This window comes from Bubalus kerabau, chromosome 5 (assembly GCF_029407905.1).
Source record: "Bubalus kerabau isolate K-KA32 ecotype Philippines breed swamp buffalo chromosome 5, PCC_UOA_SB_1v2, whole genome shotgun sequence".
NCBI classification, from domain to species: domain Eukaryota; kingdom Metazoa; phylum Chordata; class Mammalia; order Artiodactyla; family Bovidae; genus Bubalus; species Bubalus kerabau.
This window is the reverse complement of record NC_073628.1, coordinates 124,062,991-124,079,006: the sequence shown is the minus strand read 5'-3', so window position 1 is coordinate 124,079,006 and position 16,016 is coordinate 124,062,991. Positions and strand designations below refer to the sequence as shown.

The 16,016-nt window shown below is 41.5% G+C and overlaps 1 protein-coding gene across 9 annotated transcripts in view; it reads right to left on the bottom strand.

The window, feature by feature from the left end:
* PTPN14 (protein tyrosine phosphatase non-receptor type 14) overlaps positions 1–16,016 on the bottom strand; it is a 190,255-nt gene that overhangs the window by 141,229 nt on the left and 33,010 nt on the right. The window contains exon 2 of one of the 9 annotated variants that reach the window (XM_055582980.1): positions 6,810–6,867. The exons of the other annotated variants lie outside the window; for them this stretch is intronic. The gene's annotated coding sequence lies outside the window, so the exon portion shown is untranslated. The remainder of the gene's footprint in view (positions 1–6,809; positions 6,868–16,016) is intronic. 9 annotated transcript variants of the gene reach the window in all.

Genomic DNA, 16,016 nt, shown 5'->3' with positions numbered 1-16,016 from the left:
AGCTCAGAATAAAGCAGTTGCTACTGTAACAATTACCTCTGACAGAGCACTATTAGTAACTGCATCATTACTGAAGTTCAAGTTCAAAAGTTTAGTCCTTTCATACCATACTGGTCAAAACCTCCTTAGCTAGAAATTAGACAACATAAGTGCTTGCCTTTTTGTGTATACAAGTGACAATGCCATGAACCATGTCAGAATTTAGTTATATTTCTTCTACTTTAAGAAATATAATTTGCTTAATATGGTCTAATCCCATATTCAGCTCCATAGGAGCAATTGCTTTTAAAAAAAAAAAAACTTTATTTTGTATTGGGGTGACTGCAGCCATGAAATTAAAAGACACTTACTCCTTGGAAGGAAAGTTATGACCAACCTAGATAGCATATTCAAAAGCAGAGACCTTACTTTGCCAACAAAGGTCCGTCTAGGCTATGGTTTTTCCAGTAGTCATGTATGGATGTGAGAGTTGGACTGTGAAGAAAGCTGAGCACCAAAGAATTGATGCTTTTGAACTGTGGTGTTGGAGAAGACTCTTGAGAGTCCCTTGGACTGCAAGGAGATCCAACCAGTCCATTTAAAAGAGATCAGTCCTGGGTGCTCTTTGGAAGGAATGATGCTAAAGCTGAAACTCCAGTACTTCGGCCACCTCATGCGAAGAGATGACTCATTGGAAAAGACCCTGATGCTGGGAGGGATTGGGGGCAGGAGGAGAAGGGGACGACAGAGGATGAGATGGCTGGATGGCATCACCCACTCGATGGACATGAGTCTGAGGGAACTCCGGGAGTTGGTGATGGACAGGGAGGCCTGGCGTGCTGCAATTCATGGGGTCGCAACGAGTTGGACACGACTGAGTGACTGAACTGAACTGAACTGATAGCTAATTAGGATTTCCCTGGTGGCTCAGTGGTAAAGAATCCACCTGCAAGGCAGGTGACATAGATTCAATCCCTGGGTTGGGAAGAACCCCTGGAGAAGGAAATGGCAACCCACTTCAGTATTCTTGCTGGGAAATCCCATGGACAGAGGAGTCTGGAGTACTACAGTCCACTGGGTCACAAGAGAGTTGGATACGACTTAGCGACTGAACAATAACAGCAGCAGCCAATTGACAATGTTGCGACAGTTTCAGGTGAACAGCGAAGGGGCTCAGCCATACCTGTACATGTATCATTCTCCCCCAAGCTCCCCTCCCATTCAGGTAGGAACAATTTGCTTTTAAAATTATATTTTCTTTAATAGGTGTTAAAACTCTATAGATTTTATTACAATAATGATGTAGAACTAGGAATGACCTGGAAAATTTCGAAAACCAAGCCTCATCTTATATGTTCTCATGATCCCGTGATGTCATATTAATTCATGGATAAAACTACGATTGTAAGAGCTCTACAGTGGCTGTAGACGGGCAATGCTGCTGAAGTATTCCAACTTCTATTCACCGGCCTTGATAAAGTACCACTGCATCCTCCCACACTTCCCCCCACCCCACCTCCGGAAGCATACAATGAAAGCTTTGGAACATGGAAAGTTAGTTTTGGAAGGAGACCAGATAAGATGGGTACTCAGCTGCATAGCCTGCCACAGCAAACTTGCACCTTTTTCCTTGCATGCGTCATTGTTCTCGCATACACCACCCTCCTCCAACAAAAGGCTTATTTATTACAGTAGATCTTAGTCTAAAAAAGCAGAACACTAAGCAAGACATTTACTTTTTAAACACAGTTTTTTTTTCCTCAGAGACACAGTGAGATCAGTGGCGATGCTCTAAGTTGATCTGCTGGCCTATGTGTTAGACCTATTTTATGTACAAGCACTACACACCAGGTCACACATACGAGACGAGAAGCTGCTCAAATCGGAAATACCGGCAGAAAGACTATATTGAGAGGAGATTATACAGAACACATTCTTATAGGCATGCATCAAAGAAAATAAGAACAGCTTCTAAACCAGTGGCACTCAACTCACATGAAGACAACCAAATATAAAACTGCTGGGACGCTCCACCAGTGTCTTCTCCCCCATCTTCAGCACCTTCCTCTTCCTCCTTCTCTCTTCCTTATGTTACAAGAGTGGTCTTGGCAGCCTACTGATGGTCCCCAAGGTTACAGAGGTGGGGTGATTCCTGCCATATAAACTATACTGTAATGTTTGCTGGTCAAAATATGAGCAAACTCTGGGTATACCTCTTTTACCTACTAAGCTAACCAAAAACCAGTATGCTCCATTGTATTCTATCATCTAAGAAGAGCTGCTCTTTTTTCTGAAGGAGTAGAAAGAGATGATGCTAGGAAACTGATCATAGAAGCTCTTAACTGAACAGGAGCAAAGCAGAGAGAATGAAAGCTGACAAAATACTTGCGTATCTAAAGGAAGAATGGCCTCTCCTGACATTTTAAGACCAAGAGTCCCCACTGCACTCTTGGATGAAAGAGAGGAAGTGAGGGTGGGTGACTCTGTTCCTTGACAAGATTCAAGGGAAGGAAGGAAGGAAGTATAATTAGCAACGATGACCGTATGTCATCTTTACCACAAGTGAACCTAAAGGAAAGAGATTGCCTACAAGACCTGGAATTTCTCTTGTCCAGCTCACAAAACGAAACAGATCTTGAAGGTTACTTAACAACTCACTTTAGATCAAGCAACGACAGTCTGAGAACTGGTACCACCACCAGTGATGAGAGATTTTCCCTCTCCTTAGCCTCATGCCAGAAAAGGATGGAGACACATCCTGAAAAAATCTAAAGACATTAATAAGGGTTAAGAGCTTGGGCTTTGATATAAGAAAGTCCTAAATGTGAATACTAAGCTTGAGTTTTAACTAGCTGTAAAATCTTGGGCAAACTATCTTGACTTCTCTGAACCTCAATATCCTCATCTGTAAGATAAAAATAATAGTCACTACACTTCACAGGCTTGCATGCTACGTCTCTTCAGGTGTATCCAACTCTTTGTGACCCCATGGACTTTAGCCTGCCAGGCTCCTCTGTCCATGGGATTCTCCACGCAAGAATACTGGAGTGGGTTGCCATTTCCATCTCCAGAGGATCTTTCTGACCCAGGGGTCGAAACCACATCTCTTACGTCTCCTGCATTGGCCAGGTGGGTTCTTTACCACCAGCGCCATGACAGATTAAATGAGAAAATACATATCAAGTAGTTAGGGTATTATGACCACAAATAAACCCTCATGAGTTTTATATTAATATATCTATTACAGCTGGAGGAAAGGTAGTAAAAAATTAGCACTCAAGGAATTCCCTGGTTGTCTAGTGGTTAGGACTCGGTGCTCTCACTGCCAAGGGCCCAGGTTCAATCCCTGTTCACAGAACTAAGATCCCACAAGCTTCACAGAGCAGCCAAAAACAAAAACAAAAAAGCACTCAATAAATAAATAAATTTGAAGGGTGACACTAACAACTAAACTTTATTTGATAATGTCTGAAAAACAGTAACATTAAGGTGAGGCATAAGAATTAAAGAGTCAAAAAGTCTGCAGTAACTCAAAGGAATCCAAATAAGAAAGACTGTGCCATCCATCTACTCCAGGAGAAAACATATTTAAACAAGACTGAACTTATCCAATTAAGATAGGGCAGGAAAAAAGCTTCACAACAGAGTTAGCAAATGCTATTTTAATACTTTTTTCACACCCACAGACAAACAACACTTCATGCTTCTTTTCTAAACATAAAAATAAAACTCTCCTGGCATTCTTGGTCCGGAGCTTAGAATGTACTCAGTAATTTTCCATGTCACTTTTGTGCTCACAGATTTAGAAAAGCACTTTAGTGCTTAACAAAAATATTTATGCTCTGAAGTATTTATTGCTTCTGCTTAACTACATCCCGGTGGACAGATGAGAAAGGTATTCAGGAGGAAATGTGGAATAATAGCGTGCAAAGTGTTCTAGAGTAGAAGGTCAAGCCATGGAACATACTTTATAACTGTAACAGGATAGGGCTGGAAGCAGGGTGAGGCTGAGCCCAGGCCCGCCCAGGGAGCTCAGCGCCGGTCCTCGAGGCAAGGAATCCTCGCTCCAGAGGCCACAGACTACACGCAGGATCAACACCAATCCTGGAAGTGCCACCCCTTCGGACCCCTCCAGGCAAAAAGAGGCTCCTGCCCTGCTCCCCAAACATCAAACACATTAGCAAATCAGTAGTTATGCTTCTTTTTTAAAAGCAACATCTTTATTCTCAAATAAAACATTACAGAGGAATGCAGAAGTGACTTGGTGACACCTTCCGTGTCACACTGACCCCCAGCCCCAAGCCCTGGGACCTCTAAAGTAACCGGAAAACACAATCTTTTTAAATTACTTATTTTAATTGGAGGATAATTACTTTATAAAATTGTGATGGTTTTTGTCATATATCAACATGAATCAACCATAGGCATACATGAGTCCCCTCCCTCCCAAACCCCACCCCTTCAGGTCGTCACAGAGCGCTGGCTCTGGGTTTCCTGCATCATACGGCAAATTCTCACTGGCTATCTAATTTACATATGTAACTTTGGGACTCAGTGGGAGAAGGAGATGATTTGACAGAACATACAATCTGAAGAGACAAACTATTAATAAATGGAAGCTAGAGAAAGACTGGAAGATCCTCAAGAAAAATGTATCTAGGACATGTAAATTTCCATCATTCAGTTTTAACTTGGTTTATTATTATACAGAATTGCTTTGGTAAATCATAAAAATTCCATACAAAAATATACCAGTTTTCATGGTTAAACTACAGGGAAAAGGAATAGTAGAAGTCTACCAATCTAGCTCAAATTAAATGTTAAAGTTATAAAACTGTATAATTTATACATTACAAATGTGAAGGTCTGGTCTTTCCTAAATAAGATCCTGACCTTCAGAAACCATATTAGATTTTATTACATAATCTAAAATTCCTACATGGCTAAAGATAAAGCAGTTTAGAAGACCTGCTGGGGAAAAAATACTTGCAACATATATAACAGACAAAAAGTCAGTATCAAAGATATCCTATAAGAAACCAATAAGTAATCAATAAGAAACTAGAAAAATGGACACTACGTAACTGAAACACACAGGGCTTAAGGAGTATATGAAGACATTCAAACACACTAAATTATTAGGGAAATGTAAATTAGACACATGTAATTATGTAACTTAAGCATACGTGGTCTAGTTTTTTTTTTCTAACTCTCAAGTTGGAAAAAAATTAGAGACTGACCATTTTCAGTGCCAATGAGGATACAATGCTTTTTATTGGAACAGACACAGGTAAGACCCCTTTAAGGGAAATTCGGCACTACCTGGGAAAACCTAAGTGTGCATGACCTTTAACCCAGTAATTCTACTTCTAGGAATCTATCCTACAAGATTCCACATGTATTTATGTAAAAGGACCTTTGCCTTAGCATTATTTATAATAGGGAAAACTTGATAAAACTGAAGTTTTGTATGGAACATGGTGCAAACATTGGAAAGAACCAGGATGTATGCATACTCACAGGATAAGATTACCACATATCTCTGCGTAACAAAAGCCTAATGTTGTCTCCAATTTGTTTTCTTAAAGCTTTCTTTACATTTCACATTGTGCATGCATGTGCATAAAAACAGTTCAGGGAACACATACCCCAAGCTGTCAGCTGTTGACAGGGTGAAAAAAGGTGAACATAAAATTGTATCAGTATGTTGTTCCCGATGTAATTAAAAACACACACATACACATGCACACATGCAGGAATGCACACATCTGTGCACACACACAACACAGAAAGGACAAGACAGGTGATGCAGTGATCACTCATGGGCAGTAGGAAGCTGGGTGACTTTTTATTTTTTGCTCTAAAATGTTTTCTATATTTCTACAATGATAATTATTACTCAAATAAAAATTAATAAAAAAGATACAGTAGCAATGGTCTTCAATAGTCATAAAGATTAACTGATTGATATTTTCATTGAAACTATTAGCTCTTAAAGGAGCTACATGAAGCACTGATCACATTTCTTAGTATGTGTCCAAAAATAAAGCAACATTTCAAAAAATTGTTTAAAAGATATGATTTAAAATTTAGATTTAGTGCACTTTATCTCTGCCCTCAAAAGAAAATGTCAAAGCCAACACTTCACATGGTAAAATTATCTATTTGTGTGAACTCAGGAAGTCTGCTAAAGTTCCCGTCACTATAATTTTTTAAATGGTTAATATGTCAAACTCTCTGTAAAGCTGTTAGTTATGTTTATGAGAGTTATGTCTGTTAGTCGCTCAGTCATGTCTATTCTTTGTGACCCCATGGACTGTGGCCTTCAAGGCTCCTCTGTCTATAGACTTGTCTATAGACTTCTCCAGGCAAGAATACTGAAGTGGTTAGCCATTCCCTTCTCCAGGGGACCTTCCTGACCCAGGGATGGAACCCGGGTTGTTATATTACTTCTAATTCAAAATTTCAAAAAATGACTATAAGACAACTCCTAAAAGGAAAATAATATTCAGTTCCATTTGTCTCCAAATACAGAAAACACTCTTCATATTACAGGAAACTCAACTTCAAAAGCCACTGCATATCCTACAGGAACTCTTGCTCCCGGGGACACAAATGTACCAGCCATTTGAGGAGGGAAAGGGCAAACGGTCCGACCTGCCCGGGTCTGCCCGCAACTCCAAGTGACATTCTCTCACGGAAGGCAACGAGTCACAATTCCAGTTGAGGGCATCTCAGCTTTATACTTAATTCTAAGACACCAGCACAGATGTGCCCAAGCATAAAAGTTCTCTGAAGAATATTCTCCCAAGTCAGTACCATATACTCACATATCCAAGTTGCTGGTATATTTGTGACCATCATGAAAGACACCTGGTTTTTAGGAGCCTGGAACAAAAGGGCATAGTCACGTCCCAGCTTCCCAATTAAAAGGCACCATATATCTGCCTCACTCCCCCCTGGCCAGCCAAATCTGCAGTTTCCTTTACAACATACCCAAGGAGGCTCCAGTTTTGTTCAAACACCCCCAACTTCCCACGTTCTTCCATACAGCTCAACTTTACCTCTCCTGAGCACTCTCTACTTGAGGGCTCTCAGAATCAGGGCCACCCCTGCAGGAATACCATCTTTTCCAATCTCATTAATGAGCCACCATCTGAGCCACCAGGGAAGCCCTTCTCCATCTCAGTAAATGACAAGAGATTGTTCCTAATACAAGTGGCTTGAAGACAAGTGGCTTCCAGGATAGAAGTACAATATCCTGATGCTGTCAGGACCACCGAGGGACAGGCAGAAATGAATGTTCAGCAATGAGTTCATCTCTGGTCTCACCAGATTTCCATGTCAATAAGGAACCTTGGCTATCACAGGAGTGGATGAGGGGACAACTTGTTACAGCCTATCTAATGTCTTTATAAGAAAGCTTGAAAGAAAACCTGAAGACAGCCAAGACTGCTCTGTCCTGGAATGACCACATCTGTAGGGCATGTGGTGCCTTAGATCCTCTCATTATGAATATGAGGAAAGCATATATTCATTCCAGAGATCAAGTGTGAGCCTTAGAGGAAAGATGAAGAAAAACCTCTGGTACTTGGTAATCATTCATTAATGTGAGAAGCTATGTCAGACATTAACAATGAAGGATTTAACCATGCTCAAAAGTAGAGAAAACTAACTATAGTAAAGATTAAAATGTATTCTAATTGATAGGCTGTGCAGTTTTAAATCAATACCAAAGTTCAAGGAATATCATGGCAAATAATTGAGATTCATCTGGCAGAACTGGGCAAAAATGTTAAAATTTCTTTTCATATTTTAACAGTATTACAGTGTGATAATAATATTATAGTCTCATAAACCAGAAGAGAGCTGATTAAACAGAAAATTTAATCAGTGAAAACACCATAAAAATTCTATGAACAAGAAGCTATAAACTCTTCAAGAAGGGACACTATTCATATTTATCCCTGTTGAACTTCTACCTAACACTGTGCGTGGAACATATTAGGAGCTTAACAAACACTTAAGAAAATGAACTGGGATCCCCAGGTGTAATATAGAGAAAAATTAACTTAAAGCTATTTTCCATGCCATATACTCAATTTTAAGAGCAACTGTTATGAAATGTTCTTATTATGTTGGTTAAGAGTCTGGGCTTTAGAGACAGAGATCTGAGTTTAATTCAGTTCCCTTTCTTACTAGGCAGGCAAATGATGGACACTTTATAAGCCTGCTTTCCCAGGAGCAAGATAAGCTTCCTCTTACTACAATACAACTCACAAAGGGACAAGAATTAAACAAGAAAAATATGGGAACTGAAAAATATTTGTTATATTAATTAAACATTTTCATCATTTAAAAGCTAAGGAAAAAGATAGGCATTTTAATCTAAGCTTTGGGGGAAATACAGCATTTGAAGGTCTAAGAATTAGAAGAAATTATGAAAAACAAAGGCAGAGTTATTTGAATGTGTGGAAGTATTCCATAAGGAAACATAACACAGCAATGTTAAAAGTAGTAGTATCACAGAAAATATGTATGTGGAAAACATAAATGAAACGGTGTTATCACTCACACCAATTATTCACATAGGAGGTAACCAGATGTCCACTAGTTTTTTTAACAAGATAGTAGAAAGATCAGATGAGACTTTGTTGAGATTTGTAATTTAAAAAACATAATAATGACTGTGTATAAAATAGATGAACAAGGTCCTACTGTATAGCACTGCTAAGTCGCTCAGTCATGTCCGACTCTGTGCGACCCCATGGACTGCAGCTTACCAGGCTCCTCCGTCCATGGGATTTTCCAGGCAAGAGTACTGGAGTGGGTTGCCATTGCCTTCCCCTACTGTATAGCACAAGGAACTATATTCAATATCTTATAATAACCTATAGTGAAAAAGAATATAAAAAAAGAATATATGTGTATGAATAACTGAATCACTTTGCTGTATACCAGAAACTAACACAACATTGTAAATCAACTATGCTTCAATTTTGGAGATGGCAATGGCAACCCACTCCAGTGTTCTTGCCTGGAGAATCCCAGGGACAGGGGAGCCTGGTGGGCTGCCGTCTATGGGGTCGCACAGAGTCGGACACGACTGAAGCGACCTAGCAGCAGCAGCAGGAACATGCTTCAGTTTAATTTTTTTTAATATATCATTGGTAATATATATTATTAGTCTGTTTTGTAGCCTAACCCTATAAAAGTAAACAAAGGATCTGAAAATTTCAACCAAAAAAAAAAACAAAAACAAAATCCAATTAACAGAGGAATTCTGAGTTTTAAATTAAAAGTAAAATTTAAATACAATTTTGTTAAAAATAAACAATAGTATTAACAATAAGACAGCAAGCACTATTTAGGGTTTTCTACTCCAGTACTCTTGCCTGGAAAATCCCATGGACGAAGAGCTTGGTAGGCTGCAGTCCATGGGGTCGCTAAGAGTCGGACACGGCTGAGCAACTTCCCTTTCACGCTTCACTTTCCTGCAGTGGAGAAGGAAATGGCAACCCACTCCAGTGTTCTTGCCTGGAGAATCCCAGGGACAGGGGAGCCTGGTGGGCTTCTGTCTATGGGGTCACACAGAGTCGGACATGACTGAAGCGACTTAGCAGCAGTAGCAGCAGCATGACACTACTCTAAATATTTTGTAAGCAATAACTCATTACATCTTCAAAATAATCTCCGACAATACATAAGAGGTAATCTGACCTAAACTTACACCCAGTATTGGGGTTGGCATGGGGAAAGATGTTGTAAGACATTTCAGGCATGACTTCTTTGACATACCTCTGTAATCAGAAGACTAAACCTCATGTAAACACAGTCATAAATTTATCGCCAGCTGCCCCTCTCCCATTCTTATCTCCAATATGCAGGTATATAGTTACAAGACAAGGTAAACTTTAAAAATAGACTTTAAGGAGCAGAAAAATAACATCCAGCATTGCATTATCACTTCAAACCTTGGCTTAGAACTGTTATAGTTCCACCAACTCCCCAGGGGCTCATTCTTTCCTCTCAAAGCAAAGTGCAGCACCTTAATATGTGGTCTTGTGCTCCTACTAATGTAATGCTAAAAAATCTCACAGAAAATATACATGTGGAATACACAGTGCTATCATTCTTATATCAATTATTTACATAGGCTATAACCAGATTTCCCCTCAAGTTTTCTAATAAGATAGCCGAAAAATCAAACGAGATGTTATTGAAATTTGTAGTTGGGACGATCAGCAAAAATCATGTGACATATTTAGCTGCAGGAAGAGGAGAGACTAACATCAGAAATAATTACGTGTTGTTTAATTTTATCTGCATATAAAATATTTCTGTCTGTCTGGGAGCAAATATACCTGACATCACCTACTGCAACAAGGTTTGCCTCATGTCATTTTACTTATTTATCTTAGCTTACAGCTGAGTCTCTGAGCCTTCCCAGTAAGGACAAGCCTAGAGCAACAGCTGGTTTCTGGGACCCTTTGTTGTTCAGTCACTCAGTCACGTCTGACTCTTTGCCACCTCAGGGGCTACAGCACGCCAGGCTTCCCTGTCCTTCACGATCGCCCAGAGCTTGCTCAAATTCATCTCCATTGAGTCAGTGATGCCGTCCAACCATCTCACCCTCTGTCTTCCCCTTCTCCTCCCACCTTCAATCTTTCCCAGCATCAGGGTCTTTTCCAATGAGTCAGCTCTTCACATCAGGTGGCCAAAGTATTAGAGCTCCAGCTTCAGCATCCGTCTTTCCAATGAATATTCAGGGTTGATTTACTTTAGGACTGATTGGTTTGATCTTGCAGGCCAAAGGACTCTCAAGAGTCTTCTCCAACACCCAGTTCATAAGCATCAATTCTTTGACACTCAGCCTTTTTTACCAGTCCAACTCTCACATCCATCCATGACTAGTGGAAAAACCATAGCTTTGACTAGACAGAACTTTGTCGGCAAAGTAATGTCTCTGCTTTTTAATATGCTGTCTGGGACTCTACCCATTTTGAATACAGAACTTTCTTGTTCTGGGGAAGTTTGAGAAATAGTCAGGGAAGTCAGGGACCTTGCCCCAACTGCAGAAGTAGGAAATGGTCATTAGAATGCTATCAGTGATGTTCCCCCTTCCCAATTCCTTCCCACTAGTTCTGGAAATGAGGGAGAGTCAACTTAAGACTGAGTCTTTCAACTGACATTACAGAACATAAAGCACGGCCACTGCCTTCACCTGAGCCCCACCTCCGAGATGACCTTCATACTTACATCAGAGGAGTGAGGAAATACGTGAGGATTGTGACTCCGGTCAATTGCCATTTAGCCAAAACCCATTTCTCTCAGTTGCTGCATGCAAGTATTTTGTCCAACCCTGGCAGTGGGGAGCTGCCCAAAACCTATTACGACTGAGAACCTGCTTCTTATTGGGAGCTCCTGATGCATGAGTCTACCTGACCCTTAGAGCAATGTTCTGGAAGTCTGTATTCTTCCCACGGAACCAAAACTGCCTCCTGCCTTCTATCACCTTCATAGCTGTCACACCCAACTTAAAGCACCCAAATGATAGGCATCACAGAAACACGGTTCTCAGAAGCAGGAGGTCCACAGACTGATATCCCAGCCCCAACTCTGAATGTAAAAGGTAGCACACCCATCAGCCACGGAACAGTATTCACACACTCCCACTAGATTACATAGTTCCAAGGTACTATTCTGCTCGGAGATGACTGAGTTCCATCCACCGAGGGGGAGACCAACAGGTAAACAAGATTTATTACACCAATGGACCAGGTCAAGAATCAAGAAGGTAATGCTTCAAGGAGGCAGCCAGGGTCCATGTCAAATTCCAAAGGAAGGGCAAATCAGATGAGAACTGCGAAATATGCCCTGTGGCCATTAGGAGATGACCAGCCCCTCTGCAAAGACAGGGTCCCAGGTGAGGTGGGCTGCCAGCATCTGCATGGAACCAAAGTCTGAATGTGAGATGCAGCCAGCCCACAGAACTTTCTCAAAAACCATTACCTACAAAGGAAAGGGTGCCCAGTCTCTCTCTTTTAAGAGTTTGTAATAAACAAAATATATTCCAACCTGTACTGAACTGTCAGTTCAGAACAGATTTACAAGGAACTCTCAGTAAGTAAGGGCTTTCTCAATGGCTCAGCAAGTAAAGAATCTGCCTATAATGCAGGAGACACAAGAGATACTGGTTTGATCCCTGGGTGGGGAAGATCCCCTGGAGGAGGAAATTCCAGTATTCTTGCCTGGGAAATCCTAAGGACAGAGAAGCCTGGTGGCTACAGTCCACGTAGTCACAGATTTGGACATGACTGAGCACGTGGCATGACAATGAACTCTCAGGAGTAAATCCAAGCCAGACAGACACCGGTCATGTCAGCCCTGCATCCTTGGCTCAGACAACAGACAAACTGAAGAGAGGAGACTAAGAACAACTGCTCAGAAAGATTGCTAAGAAAGGAAACCAGGACCCTGATGATAATGAATATGGAACCATTACCACCACTAAGGATCAACTTCTCAGAACTGGAAAAAACTCATTTTCAGCCCAGGTTCATTTTTTTCTTTCTAAAGATAAAGACTCTTTCTAATGTGTATAGATTGTTCTTAAGTAGGCAGGAGCACCAAAAGCTTCAGCTGGACATAATACATGGTTGATCTGAAACTCATCATGGAACAGGCATTCTGTCTGGTGCCCACCGCTCACTAACCAGCAGTGAGGGGCTGACTCCTTGTCCAACCCAACTCATACAACCCCTGTGTGGAGACAGAGGCCTCAAACTTCTCTTTGCTCCTTTGTTGTTGTTCAGTAGCTAAGTTGCATCCGATTCTTTGTGACCCCTACAGACTGCAGCATGCCAGGCTTCCCTGTCTTTCTTTGTTTGCTTTTATTTTTTACCTTTTTCAGTCCAGATGACTGGTCACCGTCAATAAGAAAGTCTCACCGTCATACGCAGCACAGCAGACAAAAAGACACATCTGCTCACACCAGCACTATTTTTTTCTTTTTTTTCATATTTTGCACTGAGGAAAGGACCCTTTGAGATGGATCTCTAGCTACACAGCTGTGATAGAGTTAAATGAAAACTCAGAATCAATCATTCTGCTAGTCCTGAAAAAAAACACCAAACTATTCATAGATAGCACCTTCTTTCTTTGCAAGGAATGAGTCATAAAATGTCTGTGTGGTGTAAATTTTATTTGCGAAAGAAAGAAAAAACCCTTCACAGTCTCACATATTTAAGAGAACAAACTATGGATGGTAGATGGTCTGAGTCAAAGGTAAGGAATGGTTAACCATTAGTCATTCTGAGCTTAGGTCTCATCAAAGATTAGGTGTTATGTCTGGCATGTTGCAGGAGTTAACCATTAACTGACTGCCTCACAAAAGCCCTGACAATCCTTCCCAGCCTTCATGTCTGTGAACCAGACAGTGAAAAGGCAGGAATGCCTCCTGTTTCTAAGGCTGCAGATATGGTTAATCCCACAGCAATGCTCTATCAATAAAGAACATCTTAGAAGTTAAGACCTCTTAACATATGTACCTTTTTTCAATTAATCCTGAATCAGGAGAGGTTCACTCTGTAATATTAAATTCTAGAATGAAAATCTCAAGAGGTGTACATAACACCTTTTAACCCTGAAACTACAAATTAGCTGTCACAGACTTAAATATACTCTTCTCCGGGATTTGAGAGTTTTAGACTTTACCATTATTTTCACAGTAAAGAATCCAGCTACAATGCAGGGAGACCCGAGTTTGATCCCCGGGTCAGGAAGATCCCCTGGAGGAGGGCATGGTAACCCACTCCAGTAATCTTACCTGGAAAATTCCATGGACAGAGGAGCCTGGTGGGCTACAGTCCATGGGGTTGCAAAAAGCAGGACATGACTGAGCGTCTAACACTTCACCACGTTGATTCCATCAAACTTGTCGAATCATTACTAACTAGCAATGCTGCTGCTGCTAAGTCACTTCAGTCGTGTCCAATCCTGTGCGACCCCATAGACGGCAGCCAACCAGGCTCCCCCGTCCCCGGGATTCTCCAGGCAAGAACACTGGAGTGGGTTGCCATTTCCTTCTCCAATGCATGAAAGTGAAAAGTGAAAGTCAAGTGGCTCAGTCGTGTCCGACTCTTCACGACTCCATGGACTGCAGCCCACCAGGCTCCTCCGCCCATGGGATTTTCCAGGCAAGAGTACTGGAGTGGGGTGCCATTGCCTTCTCCAGCACAAGGAAAGATCATTCATTTACATTTCTTATGTGGCTATTTCAGTTTATCCATCCTTTCTAAATACACTAAGCTCTGCCACTAGGAGATGGTTCAGTTTTCTGGGGAAAAACAAAAAGTTCACAGTCACTTCAACTTTTCCTTCTTTACCTACTATATGCCAGGCACCGTTCTTAAAGCTGTGAATACGGCAGTACACAGAACAGATTAAAGATCTTGTTTACATTCTGTCGTTCTGTTTGACCCAGACACTTTTATTTTAGAATCTGAATTTGTTGCCCCTATTTAAAAACCAAGATGTGTGTGTGTGTGCTAAGTCACTTCAGTCGGGTCTGACTCTTCGTGACGCTATGGACTGTAGGCCACCAGGCTCGTACGTCCATGGGATTCTCCAGGCGAGAATACTGGAGTGGGTTGACATGCCCTCCTCCAGGGGATCTTCCCAACTCAGGGATGGAACGCATGTCGTTACGTCTCCTGCACTGGCAGGCAGCTTCTTTAAGTACCACTAGTTCCACCTGGAAAGCCCAGAAACCAAGATACCTCACCCCAAAATACAGATACCATTAGCTCATGAAAAAACAAGCAAAAAAAATGAGAGCAATGGCCTGCATTTCAGCCGAGCACCAAGGAGGTGGGAGCGCAGTGGCTACAGGGCAAGGACTCTGGTTTGGCTGTGGCCCCACCGCTCCCTGTGGGACTGCAGCTGTGCTCCCTTCATTCATTCTTCCTGCCTCGCCCTAGAGGCACAGACTCTATAATCTGCACTGGATTTTGCACCTGAAGTCAGACTTCACATCTGAATTCCACATCTGCCACCACTAGCTATGCAACTTGAGCTAATCACTCTACCTCAGTTGCCTCATCTGTAAAATGAAGTGTAAATATTTACTTCCTAGGATTGTCACAGAAATTAGATGAGACAAGGTATGCAAAGCGTTTAGCACAGTGCTTGGCACAGAGTAAGTCCTCATTAAACACTTGCTATTTTTATTGTGTGTGTGTGTGTGTGTGTGTGTTTGTTATTACTCTCGTCACCATCACCATCCTTATTATGGCAAGAAAAACAACTAAAACATGCAGGAAATTCTAGGACCATCCAGTTGTGAAAGACTCCTCCCCTGCACCACTCCTAGGCCAACAATTTTTCTCTTTTCTCTCCTTTTTTTATTTTTTCAGTTCAGTTACTCAGTCATGTCGGACTCTTTGCTACCCCTGCAAAGACTGCAGCATGCCAGGCTTCCCTGTCCATCACCACCAACTCCTGGAGTCTGTTCAAGCTCATGTCCATTGAGTCAGTGATGCCATCCAACCATCTCATCCCCTGTCGACCCCTTATCCTCCTGCCTTCAATCTTTCCCAGCATCAGGGTCTTTTCTAATGAGTCAGTTCTTCGCATCAGGTGGCCAAAGTATTGGCGCTTCAGCATCAGTTCTTCCAATGAATATTCAGGAGATAATTTTGAGAGTTGACTTAGGAAAATCAGGTGGTCTTTTACCATCTGGCCAAGCCCGGGCTACAAATTCCAGAACAGCAAGCATATTCAACCTATAACCCCAGGGAGCAAATTAACAGTCTTAAATTGTTCTTAAACAGGGGAAAATACCACGTTTTAAAGGGCAATAAACCCAGCGCCTGAAATAGACTCCCAAGCTCTCTGCAAAATATCATGAGGTGACCCTGATCTTAGAATATGTGGCACATATGAGTCCTGTTGATATATCAGAACCACTCTGGGCCACTCACACCCCTTCCCCACAGCTGGATAACTGGGGGAAAGACTTTTCCAAGCTACAAAAT